This window comes from Notamacropus eugenii, chromosome 1, assembly GCF_028372415.1.
Source record: "Notamacropus eugenii isolate mMacEug1 chromosome 1, mMacEug1.pri_v2, whole genome shotgun sequence".
NCBI classification, from domain to species: domain Eukaryota; kingdom Metazoa; phylum Chordata; class Mammalia; order Diprotodontia; family Macropodidae; genus Notamacropus; species Notamacropus eugenii.
Window position 1 is genome coordinate 295458970 of NC_092872.1, and position 14801 is coordinate 295473770.

Below are 14801 nucleotides of genomic sequence, written 5' to 3' on the forward strand. Positions count from 1 at the left end.
GAGAATTTGGAAGAGAACAGAAATTATTATCCCAATACTATACAAAGTAAGACAAAGGTATACAGAGCAAGCAATTAAACCAAGGTCTACCCTGTTTCAGTGGTAAAAACTAAGTAAATAACAAAGTTCTAGTCAAGGGCTACATAGTAAAATGTTGATACACAACAATAATGCTGCATTGTGAGAAACTTGATAAAGAGCATTACTGCCAATTTACCACAAGAAAACTGCCTATATATGTAACTGATATTCACAAAACAGACACTAGATAAAATTATTTAAACCAGAAAACTGTTCATTAAAGCATAAATGAAAGTTAAACAACTATAGATCCACATATTTCTTAAAAGATTTAGTTTATATTAAATGGAGCACCACGATCAAACCTTAATGGAACCATTACAATTTTTTCAGCTCAATAAAAATTTGGGGCAGGGGAAAGGGCTATAGTACGGTCAAACCTGTCAAAGCAGATGGCACACAGGCCTCAATGATTAAAAATCTGAGGAAAAAACTTTCTATATTCATTAAAATAAACTATCCTAACAATGAATGTTTTCTGAAAATCCAGTTATTACATCATACTTATGCAATTCTTACATTTCTCTCAGGAAAAAAGAAAACATTCTTATCACTTAAAATTCTATAAAATGCTTATTGTAAAAAAAAAATGTTAATGGTATTATCAGTTAGCAAGAAGTTGACCACCATAGCAGAATATTAAATATTCTACTCTGAGACTCTTTGAGGTGGGTGGTTCCTCTGATGCCACATTTCAGGATGGAGTGGACACCGAGTTCTTGAAGGCAAAGCGCCAATGGGGCATAAATTCTATTAAGTTATATCAAACATGAAATTATTCAAGTAAAATAATAAGAATACGTCAGCTGCCTAAGAACCAGACCTAGATAGAATCATCACCAATAACTTAGCTACCAGGTAATGAATAATTTGGTCCATGAAATGCAGCCCAAAAAAACTGCATTCAAGAAAATTTACTCCTAGACTAAATTAAAGTTATGGTATAAATCTGGTAAGCTATAACACTTCCCAGATACCACAATGGTTACTGAACAGGGCTGGTCCTAAAAATCCCTCCTGGATCCAGTCCTAAAGCTTTAAACTTTTCACAACTGTCTTTCCTCTGCAAATTTACCTGGCCTATATCCAATTCCTGTAGATTCTAGTTCTCCGTTAATAAGGTAATCTGAACAAATGGGTTAATGGCTGCTTCCTATGGCAAATACAAATTTTACATAAATTTCCTAGAGGCACAATATTTAACACAAAGAAACAGTGACAAAGTTGAAAAGTTCAAGTACTGAAACAGGTCAACAGAGGGTAAGAAGGAATGGTACTGTGGCAGCCTTTAAATCGCACATGCAGGCTGTTACTTATTCCACCTATATTTTAAAGTCCATGTAGAACAAACAAACCCTAATGTAGTCTTTGAAGAAGCTTTGCACTGGGAATTGTTTTTTGAGACACACAAGTTTTACAGAACAAAAAGCATTAAATCAATAAGCTTCCACCCTAATAATACTATGTAGGCTTATATTCATCCCAAAACAAAAATAAAAAAACACTTAGTTATTTTTCAGAAGAAAAGCATTAAACAACAAACTAATATTTAGGACCATACTAACTATATAACTACAACCCCTTACCTACATAAACTGCTTCTACAGTCATCAAATCTCATGTGAGTGCCATAACAATCCTATAAGGTACTATTATCTTCATTTTACAAAAAAAGAACTTGGCACAGAGGTTAAGTGATTAACTCCAAGAAACACAAGTCCATGTTACAAATGGTAATAAAACCCAGGTCATCTAGTCCAAATGCTCTTTTTTAAAAGTGTTAGCAAAATATTTGTCAATTTTACAATTTTTAAAAAATTGTTCAAGATGTTCTATTAATGATATAAAGGAAAATTTTAGAAGTCATCTTGGCTTCTCCCAAGAACTTTACCAATAAGCTAAAATGAACAGAATTTAGATTAAATTTATTCAAATATTCATCAAAATAAAGATTCCTATTAGAAAATATAAGGGAAGGAGTAGCAATTTACAAGAAAGTAGGGCAAAAGAAATGCTGAGCCCAGAATCAACCACTTCATATTTTTCTCTTCTGTAGTAATATTGTAGACAACATAAATCTAACAAGTCAAAACAGATTCAAAATCATTCATATCACTGACAAATAAATGCACAAAAGGGCAGAAATCCACATGTCCTATTATATTTTATATTTCAATCATTTGGCCGCTCCAACAACAAAAACAAATTTATATTTGTTTTTGATACCTGTATGTAGATATCCATACATAGACATCTCATACTGCCCTCCAAAACAAAATTAATTCCTTTTAAAAAAAATCTTCAGATTCAAGAACACAGAATCTATTACAGTGTGTGTGGGTAGAAGGGAGAGAACATTACAAATGTATTTCAAAGAAAATCTCCTAAAACTGTTTCATGTAGACCCTTAAGGGTGAAATTAATCCTTTTGTTAAAGATACCAGCAATCAAGTCTGAAATCAAAGTAAAGAATTCTGGATATTTCTGTTAATAAAAGACCCCAAACATAAATAAAATACATATAACATCTGATAAAGACATCTAAAATTTGAAATCATTCTTTAGATAGTAGGTATAAGACACTGGAAAACTGAAAAATAAAAATCCATGGCTTATTCTAATACAAAACACTAAAACTAATTAAGAAATGCAGGGCTTCATAATCAAGCACAAACTGGATGGTACACTACTCCCTCCTCAAAAACTCTCTCAACTAAATCGATCTACTTGCTATTCCCCATTAAATAACACCCCACCTCCTACTACCTTGAGTTTGCACAGACTCTTTATTATTCTCCATACAAGGAAGGTTCTCCCTCTTCATCTCTGCTTCTTGGAATCTTAACATCAAGATCAAAGGTCACATCCATTAAGAGGCCTTTTTTAATTACAACCTGACAACAACTAGATCTTGTTAGTGACCTCTATAAGCCTACTAAAAGTAGGAACTGTTTCACTTCTGTCTTTGTATGCCCAACACCTAGTATACAAGCTGGCACGGGACAGGGGATTAGCAAACGCTTCTTAAATGTAGCTTCTTCACCTCTTATTTCTCATCTGAAGATGTATGAACCCTTGGTGATCACTCCCAAGCTTGCAAAACAGAAATCTGATATTATGCAAGTGTACGAAGCAACTGTTCCCAGCCTATCTGAAGAAAAGAGTTCATGAGGATATTCTACCAAATTAATCAACAAGCACTTATTAAGTGCCTACTATCCATCAAGTGCTATCTTAGGACTTCAAGGCTTCTATCTGGAAAAACTAGGTGTAAAAATATAAAATATATACAAAGTAAATACAAGTCAGTTTTATTGGGAGAAGAGGAAGGAGGCACCAGTAGCTCAGGGAATGAGGAACAGTCTCAAGTAGGAAGTGGCACTGGAACTGGGGATTCTAAGAAGAGAAGGCAATCCATTGTGAACATGGAAGGCAGCCTATGTAAAAACACAGAGATGAGAGATGGCAGTGTCAGAGATGAGGAAAAAGCAAGTAAGCTAATCTGGCTGGGGTGCAGAATTCCATGGGGAGTGATAGGAAGATAAGTCAGGAAAGCCAGATTTCTGAAGGGCTTTAAATGCCAAACAGGAATCTGTATGTCATTTCAGAGGTAAGAGCAAGCCACTGGAGCTCTGCAAATATGAGAATGACAGTCATACCTGCTTATCTAATATCATCGTGGCAGCTGGTTAGAGGAGGCATTCATTAGAAAACGGAGTGAGCAGAGGCAGAAGGACCATGTGAGAGGAGAGATGAGGAAAGCCCTGGCTAAGGCTGCTGTTGCTGTGTTTGTCCTTCATTCTCAGAGGACCATGACATCGAGACGATGTCATGATTTGCAGTGGACTTTGATTTGAGTGAGGGAATCTTGAGCACAGGCAGTGATGACTGCATGAGTAAAGAGATGGAGGTAGATGTGAAAGAAGAATCAAAAAGACTGGGCAAATGACTAGGTATGGAACAATGAGAATAAAGAGTTGAAGGTGATTCTGAGGCTGTAAACCTGGATGACAGTAAGAATGATGTTACCGTCAACAAAAACAGGCAAGTGAAGAAAGTATGGGAGAAAGAAAAATTCTGTTTTAGACATAGTGGAATATGAGATACCTACAGGACATACAGTTAGAAATGTCCAAAAGGGAATTAGCTGATTCCATCACTTGACTTCATTTCAAAAACTGCTTAATTAACTTATTACAACTAGACTAAAGAACAGATACAAAACAAAGTAATCCCAGGTTACAGATTCTTAGAACAAGAAAAGAGAGAAAAATAATTCTTTTAAATAACCATTTTTAAAGTTTATCCTAGGATGTATATAATCACTAATACTACGTACTGAAAATTCCAACTTAGATTAGCCACCAAAAAAGAAACAAACACTTAAAAATATTGAAAAGGGGTTAAGTTACTTCAACTTATGGGGTTTCATCTTACAAAGTAACCTTATGTCAACAAATCTATGGAACAAATGAATAAGTCAACAGATTGGAGCAGGAAGACAGAAATAGTTAAAGTATTTAGAATTGGTTGCCCAAGCTCAGAGTGTTCCAAATCTATGGGCTTGGCCCCTTTATCTTAGAGGAGCCAGGTGAGGATAAAGGTAATGTAGCAAAGCAACAGCCAAAATTATTGACTCTTTTGGAGTACAACTCCCACATAAATACACTCTTTTTTCAAGGAAAGCAAAGTTCAAATCAAAGTCAATAAACATGACTAACAGTGAATACACTCCAAATGACCTTTACGCAACTTCGATATACCAATTCCATTTTTTACAATCACTTGTTTCAAGAAAGGAAGGATCAGCTACATAAAATTTTTTTAATTCAAAGCAATTTGGCAGAAATTAGCTTGTAAAAGAAAAAATGGAAATTTTAACTACATAAAATTAAAATATTTTTGTAATAGTTTGCCTGTCAATCTATGGAGAAGAGAAGAATTTATGGCCAAATAACTGATCTGGAGAACAGATCAATCAGAGAAAACATAAGAATAATTAGACTACCTGAAAGCTACAATCAAAAAAATAATCTTGACACAATAATACAAAAAATAATTTTAAGAAATCGTTCTGAAGTATTAGAACAGGAAGGGAAAATAGAAATAGAAAACAAACAAACAAACAAAATCCACTGATTACCACCTGAAAGAGATCCTATGAGGAAAACCCACAGGAATATTATAGTCAAATTCTGAAATCCCCAGCTCAAGGATAAATATTACAAACAACAAGAAAAAAACAATTTAAACATGGTAGTGCCACAATTAGAATCACACAAGACGAAGCTAGCCGTAGTGACACTAAAAGACTGCAGATCTTGGAACACTATACATCGAAAAACAAAAGAATTGGGGTTCTGGTCAAAAATTTCATACCCAGCAAAGCTAAGTATAATTCTGAACTCCCCCCAAAAAATAACATTTAATGAATTATCAGACTTTCAGGACTTTGTTTAAAAAAAAAACCTTAATAGAAGATTTGAAATACCAAAAGAGACAAGAGAAATATAAGGTACATACCAAAGACTAATTACAAGGGACTCAATAAAGACAGTACGTATGCAAAATATAAAACATATGTCTAAGATTATTAGTAATTGGATAGTGCATAAAAAAGATGGAGATAGACATGAATATGTTATGACATTAAAAAAAAACTGTTTAGGAACTGCTAAAATGAGTAATTATCTTATACAAATGAAATGCAAGAAGATCTAACAGAGAGGAATTAGATAAGGTAGAAGGCCTGTTAGTTCTAGAAACCTACTTTCATCAGGAATAGGTTCAAGAGAGAATAAAAGAATATAAAATATATAATATTCTAATATTTAATTTAATAAATAAAAGAGTATAAAATAAAAAGTATAAAAGTCTTCTAAATTCAGAAAGAAATAGAACACCATGGGGATAGGGAGAGGGGAGAGGATAAGGAGGGCTCTCTACAGGGGAAGGTGAAGGAATTGGTTAAAAGAAGTGTGCTTAGATTAATGGTAATGAGAGGATAAGGGGGGGATCTTCAGGAGGATAAGGGAGGGATCTTGAGAGAGGAAGGTGAGGTAATAGGTTAAAAGGAGGTGTAGAAGGGTGTTTACATTTATGGTAATGGAAGGATAAGGGAGGGATGGGGGAGTAGGTTAAGTAAGAGGAGGGCAAGGTAGCACGCAGAAGTAGAGGAGTCGAGGGATGGGAGATATACACAAATAATAATGCAAAAATCAGGAGTAGAATTTGTAAGGGAAAGTACATATTTATTTGTGTGTGTGTGTGCGCACATGTGCATGTGTATCTATATATAAATATATCTACACTTAATTGTAGCTTTCCGGGGGCAGGGGAAGGGAGGGAGAAAAAAGAACAAAAAAATACACAGCAAAGGACAAAAGAAAACTTACAAGGAAGCAAAGAAAAGATGAAAGGTTCTCAACACAACATGAAATATTCATTACATAGACTTTCCTGAAACAGAAATTTATTGCTATATATTTTGAATCCTCTCTTATATTCTGCTGTGCACAGAATGTGTTTTTTTCTCATATTTTGTATTTAAGTTTATTGGATTGAGATGATTCATAAGATCCCTTCTACCTCTGTGTTAACACTATATGTCATAACTGATGATGGCATCAAGACATCCTGATTTGTGTATTTAAGTTTTATAAAAATAAAATTTAAAAAACAAATATTATTTATTAATACAATGGTTTTACACTCCCTTGACTTTTATACTAAGATTTCAAATCATTTTATAGAGCGATTTCATTTAAAAAGTAAATATACTGGGATGTGGACATGTAACAGTGATCAAGCTGTCTTGATACCATCATCAATTATGACATTATATAATGTTAACACACAGGTAGAAGGAATCTTATGAATCATCTCAATCCAATCTTTCATTTTATATATGAAGAAATAGATGGGGATAAACTACAAAGAGCTTATTATTATAAAGTAATAGTGTGTATTATGATTAAAATATAAAAGTGTTATTGTCGTTGTGTTATCCACATGTTATTGGTATCCTGAGCACTTTTTAAATCCTGGACCAGATTCCCTCACTGCTTAATGTGTTCTTAACCTGACTCTTAAGTCAGCATGCGCTAAGAGAATTGAAAAGTAAATTCTAAGGAAAACACAATTAAGATTAAAACAGGTGCAAAAAATTCACAAAATGTATTCCAAAAACCCAAATAATTTATTTTCCTTGTTACCAAAGTACTATTCATTTCCTTTACCTTAAAGCAGGTAACTGAGAATTTGCTACATTAGATATTTTAAGCTTTGAAATAAAATAAACATAAGTATGGCTCTAAAGCATGACAGGTTAAAAAAAAAAACTAGGTGGAAAAAAAACCTAGTTTAAGAATCATAGCTATATCCCAGGCACTATCTCAAGATCTAAAAGATATGTGGCAAATGAAAGATAAACTACAATTTCCCTGAACCCTGTGAATCACTTTCAATAGCATCTGGAACTACTATTGACAAATACCCTTCCTCACTCTTCCCTTTCCCTCTCTACCTCTTCTCTCTTTCCTTTTTTTTTCTTTTCTTCCCTCAGCCTTGCCCCCTCTCCCTCCTCTGCCCCCAGTCACTCCCTTCCCCAACTCAGTTCTCTCCTTTTCTTTCCCTAGTAAAAACACACACACACACACACACACACACATTTACTAAAGACTGCTAAATATGTCCACAGATATCACTTTCATTTCCCTAATTTATTTCCCAAATAAAATCTCTCAGTAACATTGTTATTTGTTCTAAATAACCACCCCCATGGATATCTTAGCTAATCCTATGCAAGTGGAAACCTGTCTAAGAGAGTTCAGATTGCCACCTTCAAAAAAACATCTATGCCTTCTAGTCATACAAGAAAAAGCCACAAACTCCATACTCTAGGCAAGGTGTTTCTATACTATTAAACAAAAATAAAATTAGGTCTTTACCTGATTGTGCAGTCCTTTTAAAATACTTGTGTTACAAACATCTTGAGAATTAGGTTACTCCTGAGTCAGGTTCAAAAATGGAAATACACCTATGGAATTAAAGGAGAGGGCAAAAAACATAAGTTTGTTTCAATTTGAAGTAATTGCATGTCAAAGACAAAAACATTTTCAAGGGAAATGATATTTCCACACTTGCTGAAGCCAAGTAGTTCCTGCAGGAAACCTGTTTTCTGTGACTCAAATCTAGCATAAAAACGTAGGCTGTTCTTCCTGTCTCCCCATCAAAGGTCAGCCAATTGGCTGATGACGTTTTCATACAACTTGGATTCAAACCCCATCCTCTCCGTCTGCCTGAGAACTGCCATAGTTGGATCAATTAGGGGAGCAGGGGAAGAGAGAGTCCACCTCAAATAAAATGCTATTCAAAAAGGCAGTAACCTTGGGCAAGATGCTAACAATTACCAGGCCTGAGTTTCCTTATATGTGAAACGAAGGACAGGGAATTAGATACCCTCTGATAATCCTTCTAAGCTGTAAGTCTGTGATCCTATGACACTCTCTGTGCTATATGTGAATAAAATATGATATAACCATTTCTAACCATCAAAATGACTTGTCCAGAAGTTGTAGAAACCAATTAGACTTAAGACATGAAAAATATTAGAACCTCAAAAATATCACTGACTTTTGAAACAAGATAAAAAAGTAAGAAGGTAACTTCTCTAGCGTTATAATAATTTTGAGCAGGAATGAGATGAAGCAGGAACTTCCAAACTGGGGCTACCTATCAGGGGTGGGGAACCTGCAACCTCAAGGTCAACATGTGGCCCTGTAGGTTCTCAAGTGTGGCCCTTTGACTGAATCAAGACTTCACCGAACAAATCCCATTTGAATCCAGTCAAAAGGATTTGTTCTGTTAAGTTTAGATTCAGTCAAAGGGCCACACTTGAGGATCTAGAGGGCCACATGTGGCCTTGAGGTTGCAGGTTCCTCATCCCTGCAGATCTCTATATACCTACATGACAGGTAAAACACTTGCCAAAGCATGCCTAAGAGCAGATTATAGTATTCAAAATTTTTAAAATAGGGTATTTGACAAAATGGAATAGAAGCCCAGTAATTTCAAATTGAAAATAGTTTTACATATATAGCTAGATTTAGCAAACTGAACAATGCAGACTAATAACAAAAAATACAATGGTAAGATCTTCACGGAGAAGCCAGAGAGCAAAGTAGATAGAGAACTGGCCTAAGACTTGGCAAAATCTGAACTCAAGTCCCATTTCTGACACATAGTTGCTATATGACTCTAAACAGGTCTTTTAAACTCTGTACCCATACGGATGAGACTTTATTTAGCAAGAGAGAGAAAAATTCTTCTCCCCAAAACTATTATGTATATGCTAAGTGCCAATGGTAAGACAAAAATTGTCAACTATACAAGATCATATCAGAAAATCTTCATTACAAAGTATGTTAAAATCCCTCAAAAGAGATCAAGGAAAATTAGCTTCCTTTTGTTTTTAATTTTTTTCTAATACAGGCCAATATTCAGGGCAGACAGAAGCAATGACGGTCACATGACATAAGAGCTACTTAAGCACTACTCTCAAAGGAAGGTTCCCTGGAAGCAAGTTTTTACACAAGTTTGTAGTAAGTCAACTTCAATACTGACTTTCAAAAACTTTCTAAAACAAATTCAACCACAAAATCATAAACTAATTACAACTGAAGAGTACTGAAAGATTATCTAGTACAGTAGTTCTTACACATTTTATCATGTACACCTTTCACAGTCTGTTGAAATCTATGGATCCCTTTTACAATGTTTTTAAATGAATAAAATAAAATACATTTACCAAGAAAACCAATTATAGTGAAATATAGCTAACCAAAATATTTTTTTAAGTTCATGGACAACACATTAAGAACCTCTAATCTATTAAAATCTATTCATTTTACAAATGAGGAAACTAAGAACCAGAAGAGATTAAAGCCAAAACCCAAAGCAGAAACCAGCTCTCCCAATCTAGAATTCTTTCTAAAAAAACACACTATTATCTCATTACTCTTAGGAATTAGAACATGGATAGGATTTTCACGAGCAAATTCAAACTCAAAAAAATAGGGTACCATTTAACTGTCTACTGAAGGAACAACAAATTAGCAAGTTGATAAAAAAGTATAGTTTCTAATATCCTACCAATAAGTGCTCTTTCCCAAAAGAAAAGGCATCAACTTTTTCCACATCAATTTAGATTGTCAATTACTCTTTCAGAAAAAAAAGTAAAAGTTCTTTTATATTAATTTTCCATTATCTGGGTTGTTTTGACATATTAGTATTCTAGAAGAAAATAAAATAACTTCACAAAAAGATACATGAAAATCTGATCAAAAATACAAACTATGCTTTTTCCTTAATATACTAAGAATTATTTTTAAATGCTAAGAACTAGCTATACATCAATGATGAAATAATTTCCCCTAATAAATATCTACCTTAAGTACACAACCAATAGTTCTTATACTACCACAGTGTAATCTTTTCTCAAATACTGATTTTGAGCCCCTATCAGAGGATTAAAGATTTAGAGCTGGAAGGGACCTTAAAATGAAATGAGTGACTTGCAAGGTACAGATTAAGTGACTTGTCCAGAGTCACTCAGCTAGTATTGCAGGCGGAATTTGAACCCAGACTCTCATGACTCTAAAGCAGTTTGTATCATGCTGCCTCTTACTCACCTTTCATTCTCCTTTTCCAAATGGTAATTCTTCAAACAAGTCTACAATTGGGCAACAAACACTAACTCTTACTATGTGCCAGGTACAGCATTAACTGCTGGGGATACAAATAAAAGCAAAAAGAAAGATAGTCCCTGACCCCAAAGGAGCTTATATTCTGATGGATAAAAAAAAAAAAAAAAACATAAAAAGAAGCTGGAAGGGTAGAAAGAAAAGTAGACATGGTGCCAAAATCCAGAGTCAGAAGCACAGCAGAAAGAGGAATGAAGCACAGCTTGTCAGAGCCCAGGAGTACGCTGCAGCTGGCTCAAGTGGGCTCACAAAAGCTGACTGTTAAATTTTCACTGTGGGCATCTGCACCTCAGAATCAGCAAACACTATAAATCGGGGTTTGATTGAATGTTTTTGCTGATGCCCAAGACTTGGCAAAAGTGATGGAGAATATGTCAACAATGAAGATTCAACTTAATATTTGCATACTTTTTTTTTTTAAAGCCAATTATTAAACATTTACCAGAACACATTTGTCTGGGAACCCTCTCCAAAATGAAGGCCCCAGAAGGAACTAGCCAATAAAAGAAGGAAGCTGGCAGGGCAGAGGGATGTTCTACAGTGAAAAGGTCCCAAGTACTGAAGGAAGCTCTAGGGTGAGAAGTTGGAAAAAAAAAATTTTGGTTCATTTTTGGTTTTTTAACAGAATTTTAAGAGATAGTGAGGTATGAAAAAAAGTAGATTAGAAGTTTGAAGATTTGAGGATACTTACCTACCTCCCAGAGCTCTTGTGAGCACCAAATATTCAACCCAATCCAATCAACATTATTAGAACTTTACTTCTGAAAAAGATCACAAAGATCTAGCCCAGCACTCCCATTTCACAGATGGGGAATTAGTGTCAAAAAACTTAAGTAACCTAACCATAGGGACATAGCTCTTAAGTGGCAACAAGAGGAACAGATTCCAGGTCTCTTAATTCCTAATCAGTTAAGCCCAATATCCCACTGAAACGTGTTCCTTTATTCTTTATTTATGATGAATATAAGTATTAAGTAAAGACTTTACAGAAGTAGCAATGGTGACATTCTAACAGTGATACACTGTATCCACTAGTCAGTTACTTGCAGGCAGCCCTCTACAACCATTCAGCAAAATGGCCTCCTCTTCTACTATCTCCCCATTTTCCTTCCTTTTCTTGTTGATTGCTTAGTTCTGCCAATGATATCCCTAGTCACTGATCACCATCATACAAACTACCAGGGATCTTTAAAGGATCCCCAAGGTCCTTTCAGAGGGACAAGGTCAAAACTATTTTTGCAATAATATTAAGATATTATTTGCCTATTAAAACAGTTCTCTCTTTTCAAACTACACATCTACATGAGGCCAGATTTTTGTCACATACTTGAAGGAAAACAACATAGTGAATGAATGCAGATTTAAAGCAAAAGCAGACATGAGAATCTAGTTATCTTTATTAAGCCACACATTAAAGAACTTTGCACGAAATGTTTAAAATAATGGCACTCTTTATTTTTGTTTTGGAAGTTACTTTTTGTAAAAAATATATATATATATTATTTATGTTCAAATGTAAAAGGCTTAAGTTTAAAAGAGTACTTTTAATTTTATCCATTTTAATTTCTAATATAATAAAAATATCAAGAGATACAGATCTCATTTTTAAAAGCTCTTTGGGGTCCTCAATAATTTCTAAGAGTGTAAAGGGGTCCCAAGACCAATAAAAGTCTGAAAATCACTGATCTAAACTCATGGTTTCAACTATCTCTTGTTAGGCTTTATTTGATTCCTACCTTCCCCATCCCCTCTTCAAACTACTTCATACTATGAAGCTTTCCCTAATCTTGTCAATAGCCTACTCCTTTTACCTAGTCTACTCATTTGGTACTTTTCTGGCTACCATATGCCCCAATCTCATAGCTTCTCAATTGAATATAAACTCCAGAAAGCAGTATACATGAGTTTAGACTGCTAATATGGAAGTGATTAGTAAACTGATTGTAAGTTAGTGATTAGTAAATTGATTGATTAAACCCATGAAGTAGGTCTCATTAGAACAATGCCTAGAATTAAATAATCACTGATACAATGCTAAAAGTCCACAGATTTTTTTTAATGCATTAAAAAAAATAAGAACATTCTATTTTAAACAGGGCATTTCCTTGAAAGGTATTTGTAACTGTTAAATATTTATAATTTAAACATCAATGTGAACAAAATAATTTTCTCTTTTCTAGAAACCTAAAACACAGGAGTTGAATAATTTTATAAAACATTCGACAACAAACAATTAGAAGGCCATTCCATTGCCTTGATCTATTAACATGCACACATGCACATGTATATGTGTACGTATGTAAGCACACACATGAATATTTGGACCAGTGCAGCAACTGGAAAAATAAGGCCTAGAACTGAACAAGATAAACAAAGTATACAGTGGACTACGTTTGGAAAACTGACAGTCCTTTAACGAATGCCAGGATGCTCCTTAGGTGGGGTGCTATGGAGGAGGGAGTGAGGGGAATCCTATCCACACAAACAGTCTACTAATGAAACCTCTGGTTATGAATTCTGCAATGCCAGATTCTCCAAAGAATTAAGGTTACAGATGACAAAGGACAATGTAAAGATGCAGGGTAAGCACAAGTATACCACCACAGATGTCCAAAGGTCAAGAAAGTGACTAAGGAATACCACTGTGGAAAAGTATGATCAGAAAAAGCAGGTCAGTAGAACAGGTAGTAAGATGGATAAAATAGTCCAAAAATCCATTAGTAGCTTAAAAATATAAAAAGATCTCCACCACAGAATAAGATTTAACCTGCACAAATAAATCAAGGGGATCATCATCAGTCAGATCACAGATCCACAGAGTCATTCTACAATTAGTCAGGAATTCTGTGCCTCAGTCAAGTGGTCAAACCCTTGGCCCACACTTCATTTAGGGTTTCTTACATGAAAATACCTCTATCATGCAAATAGAAGAAACTTTTTTCCATGACCAATCTTTATTCATCTAGAATAGAAGCCTGATTGGGATAAGACAAATGCTTATTTGAGAGAGCACTGTAATAAAAATTCCTTTCAATGCTTTCTTCTTCACACTCAGTTGCTGCTGTTTGCTGTAACACTTTCAGAATGTCCCTACTCTGTAAGAAAGGTGATGCAATGTGTAACGCGAAAATGACTGGTATATTATGTGAAAGCAGAGCCTAATTCTCGAAACAGTAGTAAACTTTTCACTGATCTTCTCCCAACACCAGAAGCACAGATATAAAAACTGCAGACACATCAAATGACTACGACACAATTAGCTAACAATAAAAGCAGACTAAAACTAGGGAGGTGACCATGAATGTTACAATTAATTTCCATTCTAATAAGAAGGCATTAAGTCTTGTAAAATCAATTATCAAAATCTGGGGGGAGGGGGTGAAAACACCTAGCATGAGTTAATACATTCCTTAAAAGCAAAAGAATTGTACAAGAGTTTGATAATCAATCACTCTCTAGTACCAAGGTACACAAAAAGTTTCTCAAATAACTCTCAAAGACAGAACTTTGTAAAATATATATATATATCACTTACACTCTTCTAAAAGTCCATTTCTGCTACTGATATCCATTCAAAAGGCTTCCCATCTTTTGTTCTACATAGAATAGGTGTTAAATTCAATGAAAAGTATAAGTGTGCATCTATCAATTCAAGCTTACTAATACTAGTTTCAACTAACCTGTGAATCCTCAGGCAGAACAACTCAGCTTTTACTGAGGTGCAACTTCTAGACCTTCATACTGTGAAGAATTCCTTTTATAAAACACTCTGCAGTGCACTTAGATTTAATACAAAAGGCAATATCAAATGGATTTTTGTAAATGGCAGTCAACTTAAAAATAAAATGGGGCAAGTGAAAAGAGAAGGAAGGTTAAACCAAAGCTATGTTTTCCACTATGGGCAAGGCAATCAATTTGCAGAAGACTTAAAAGAGATTACCTGTATCAATGCAAGCT

General features: G+C 34.5%; 1 protein-coding gene across 10 annotated transcripts in view; it reads right to left on the bottom strand.

Moving 5' to 3' along the window:
• Positions 1–8120, bottom strand: part of SIPA1L1 (signal induced proliferation associated 1 like 1) — a 314212-nt gene extending 306092 nt beyond the window's left edge. For all 10 annotated transcript variants that reach the window (XM_072629234.1, XM_072629230.1, XM_072629229.1 and 7 more), the window contains exon 1: positions 8031–8120. The gene's annotated coding sequence lies outside the window, so the exon portion shown is untranslated. The remainder of the gene's footprint in view (positions 1–8030) is intronic.
• Between the last annotated feature and the right edge of the window lie 6681 nt (positions 8121–14801).